Source organism: Solanum lycopersicum, chromosome 1 (genome assembly GCF_036512215.1).
Source record: "Solanum lycopersicum chromosome 1, SLM_r2.1".
In the NCBI taxonomy this organism is placed as follows: domain Eukaryota; kingdom Viridiplantae; phylum Streptophyta; class Magnoliopsida; order Solanales; family Solanaceae; genus Solanum; species Solanum lycopersicum.
Window position 1 is genome coordinate 18,860,166 of NC_090800.1, and position 4,531 is coordinate 18,864,696.

At 30.5% G+C, this 4,531-nt stretch overlaps 1 long non-coding RNA gene across 1 annotated transcript; it reads left to right on the plus strand.

Annotated features, from left to right (window-relative positions):
* The first annotated feature begins 409 nt into the window (after nt 1-409).
* LOC112940705 (uncharacterized) lies at nt 410-3,742 on the plus strand. Its single transcript, XR_011220697.1, has 3 exons — nt 410-999; nt 3,325-3,382; nt 3,474-3,742. It is a non-coding gene; the product is annotated as an uncharacterized lncRNA (long non-coding RNA).
* Nucleotides 3,743-4,531: the final 789 nt, after the last annotated feature.

A 4,531-nucleotide genomic window follows, 5' to 3' on the forward strand; every position in this document is an offset into this window, starting at 1 on the left:
GTTTAAAAAGAAAAAGTAATATATTTATTCAGAGAAAAATTATTTTTGACCCATTTTATAAATATAAAGACATTTATGTACCAAAGTATTGACTACAAGGACATTTAAAAATAAAAAATTTAGTGATAAAACTATTTTTCAATCAAACTATAAATAGAAGATATTTTTATTTCTTTTACATAATTTAAAGACACTTTTTAATTTTTTTTTTCTTCGAGCAATAATGTCCAACGAGCTCCAAGAGAAATTGATATTAGGGCAGCTTTCCGCTGTAAAATACAAAACAAAATATTTATTGTTATGACGACTTTTAAAAAGTCATCCCTTTTTAAAAAAACAAATTGAGAATTTTTTTATTTATTTAAAAGATTTAACAGAATAATTCTTTAATTGTAGGGGTGGGCGGGCATACACACCAAAAAACAGAAACACGAACCGAACCGAAATTTCTGAATTTTGATACCGGTATTTCGGTTTTCGATTCGGTATTCGGTTTACTTTTTTGTATTTTTTGGTATTTCGATTCGATTTTCGGTATGTATTATTTTGGTTTTTGGTATTTCGATTTAAACCAAAATATTGTACTATAATTTATATTATATTAATTAATAATTATTAATATTAAATAATTTTAAAAAAAAAAGAAAGTAAGAAATAGAAAACCTATGGTCCTATTCCTCTCTCTTTCTAGTTGACTGATTTTCTTTTTCTCCTTTCCTTTTCCTCTTCTTCCTCTTCTCCTCTTCCTCTTCTCCTCCAGCAACGCCGGCCGCCGCCAGAAGAAGCAGCAGCGCCGGCCGTCCAGGCGTCCACCAGAAGAAGGCAAGAAGCAGCAGGTAGCAGCAGCAACCGCGAGAAGCAGCAGGTAGCAGCAGCAACCGCGAGAAGCAGCAGCACTGCAGCAGCACCGGCGCCCGGCCGTCCGCCAGAAGAGGAAGCAGCAACAGCAGCCGCGCCATCCGCCAGCAGCCGCGCAGGAGTCAGGACACTAGACAACAGGTTTGTCCGTTTGTTTTCACTTTTTTTAATTTTTTTTTACTTTTTTTTCTGATTTTGTTTTTATTACTAGTTATTGGGAATTTATTGTGAATTTATATATATATATATATATATATATATATATATATATATATATATATATATATATATATATATATATATATATATATATATATATATATATATAGATGGTTGAACAAAAACAATTAAATATGGGTGTAGCTTATCAAAGTCGAATAAGTATGGCTGATTCTACGGATAATACACCTAGTAATAGCAATGATCCATCAATTGGCACAGAAATAACAAAAAAAAAGAAATGGATCCTAGATCTCCTGTTTGGCAACACTTTGAAAAGGTTTTTGAAAATGGTGTATTAGTTAAAGCAAAGTGCTTATATTGTAAACAATATTATGCTGCCAATACAACAAGAAATGGAACAAGTGGACTAAAATAACAATTGACTTATCGGTGTAAAGTGCATAAACCTCCGACTGTTGCACCCGGTATTAAAAAAATTATTAAATATTCAAAATAACAATTTAGAGACTTGGAAATTTGAGCAAGAGGTATGTAGGAGAGATTTAGTTGAGATGATTATTTTGGATGAACTACCTTTTAGTTTTGTTGAAAAAGAAGGCTTTAAGAAGTTTATGAGTAAATTCCAGCCTTTGTTTCATATTCCTTCTCGTAGAACCATAATAAGGGATTGTTATAAAGTTTATGGTGAATTGAAAATAAATTTGAAACAATCTTTAAGAGAAATACAACCAAGAATTTGTCTCACAACAGACACATGGACTTCAGTGCAAAGAATCAATTATATGTGTTTGACTTCTCACTTTATTGATAGAGATTGGGTGCTTCATAAAAGAATATTGAATTTTTGGCTGAGTCTATTAGTAATTGTTTACTTGATTGGAAGTTGGATAACGTTTTTACTGTTATGGTTGATAATGCCTCTTCAAATGATGTGGCAATTTTAGAGTTGTCCAAAAAATTAGATATGTGGGGAACTAATTTGATGGAAAGTAAGCATCTCCATGTGAGATGTATGGCTCATATACTTAATCTAATTGTGCAAGATGGTTTGAAAGAAATTGGTCCTTCTATCAAAAAGGTGAGACAAATGGTGAAATATGTTAGATTATCTTCTTCAAGGACAAGAAATTTCTTGAAATGTGTTGAAATGCAAAAGATAGAATGAGATAAGATGTTGTCTTTAGATGTGCCTACTAGGTGGAATTCCACCTATTTGATGTTAGACACAACAGAAAAGTTTGAGAAAGATTTTGAGAGGTTTGATCTTTATGATGGTAATTTTAATTCTTTTCTTGCTACTGATGTTTGTGAAGATGGAAGTATCGCAGGGTCAGTTCAATATGAAGATTGGGCTAATGTGAGGAATGTCACAAAGTTTCTTGAAAAATTTTATGAGCTCACTTTGAAAGTTTTAGGTTCACGATATGTTACTTGTAATGTTCATTTAGAAGATATATGTAAACTTGATGCTTATTTGAAATTGTGTATAGCAAGTAATGACCTTGATTTGAGTAAAATGAATTTGGGAATGAAAGAAAAATTCAATAAATATTGGGGGACTACTGAAAAAATGAACATAATGATTTTTATTGCTTCTGTTTTGGATCCTCGCAATAAATTTGTGTATGTTAGTTCTGATCTTGAAGAATTACTTGGGGAAGAAACGTAGTGAATACGAAAGTAGAGGCTTACTTGAGAGATTTGTTTGCGATATATGTAAGTAAGTATGGAAAAGGTTCCAAAAGTCAAGCATCTTCATCTGAGTCATCTGATTCTTCTGATAGTGGTATTTCTCAAAATGTGTCCAAAAATTCTTTGAGAACTAAGCTGCACATGAAGAAACAAAAGAATGATTCTTGAAGTTTAGGTGTTAAATCTGAGTTGGATAAATATCTTCTTGAAGACCAAGAACCTGAATCTGGAGATTTTGATATTTTGAGTTGGTGGAAAGTTAATTCTCCTAGATTTCCAGTACTTTCACAGTTGGCTCGAGATGTATTGGCTATTCCTATGTCGAGTGTGGCATCGGAATGTGCATTTAGCACCGGTGGTCGAATTCTAGATCCCTTTAGAAGTTCATTGACTCCCAAATGTGTGCAATGTCTTATTTGTGTCCAAGATTGGCTTAGACAAGAAACCAAGCCTATTTGTGTTGAAGAAAGTTTGGAGTTTCTTGAAAAAATTGAACTTGGTAAGACTTTTTATTTTTTATTTATTTATGGAAAAAATAAAATACTTTTTGTGTTGTATCTTGTATGACATGTTTCTTTTTCTTAATTATAGAGATGACAAATAGTGGAAGAAACTCTTCCATTGTTAATCTATGATTGACTTGCAAGCGGTGAGTTTAATATATCATTTATTTAATCATATCATTTTTTAATCTTAAAAGTAGTATTCTAAGTTGCTAATATTTGATTTTATCTTAAAAGGTTCAAGGGTCAAGACAATGAAGAAATAATTTTGTTGGCACGTGTCTCATGGAAGAAAGTCAAGAAACTCATTATTGTTGTTTGTTATTGTTGACATTTGAATTGAAAGTTATCTCATGGAAGAAGATAAGAAGTTTAAAATACATTGTTTGTTGCTTATTATTGTTTATTATGAGTTCATGAAAGACTTTATTGTTACTTGTTAGATTGTTATTATGTTGTATTTGTGAAGACATTAACTACAAATCTATAATGCAACTTTTGTTTTAGTGTCATTGTGAAATTAAAATTGTGTGTTTTAGTTATATTGTGAATTTAAAATTTGTGGTGTTAATGCCTAATGGCATATTGATATATTGATATTTGGTAGTTTTAAGTAAATTAGTAATGCAGTTCTTTGATGTATTGTCTATTTTTACTTTTTAGCCCATTAAGTTGAAAAATCAAACAAGAAATTGAAAAAATTGTAAAGTTTAAAATTTTAAAAAGCCCACTAAGCAGGCCCATTAAAAAATCGAAATAAAATCGAACCGAATTAACAAAAATCGAACCAAACTGAAATATTTCAATTATGTATTTGATACACAATTTGCAAAAACCAAAAACTAAAAAAACCAAAAAAAAACCGAAACCGAACCGAAAAACCGAACGCCCACCCCTATATAATTGTTTTTAAAGATTTAGACAGGGGGTTCAAATAATAATTCAAAAAAGGTGTTAAACATTTGAAATTAAATATCCAAAAAAGTGGTTAACCGGCAATTGCTAACTAAAATATTTATGTTGGTTAAATTAAAGAAAATACTTTATAATAAAAGAAATTATGAAAATAAAAACTTTTTTTATTGTCACTAAAAACTTGTTTAGTTTATGTCATCTATTTTAATCACTAGATGACGACTGCATATGTTAGCATGATCCCGATATTATTGTATTGTATATATAAAAGCTTAACTTTAGAGAGAGAAAAAAATTGATGTATAGTACTGCTAGACAGACGTAAATTGGCATAAGGTAACAATTCAAGAACAAAATTTTCCCATCTTTCATATAGGGAG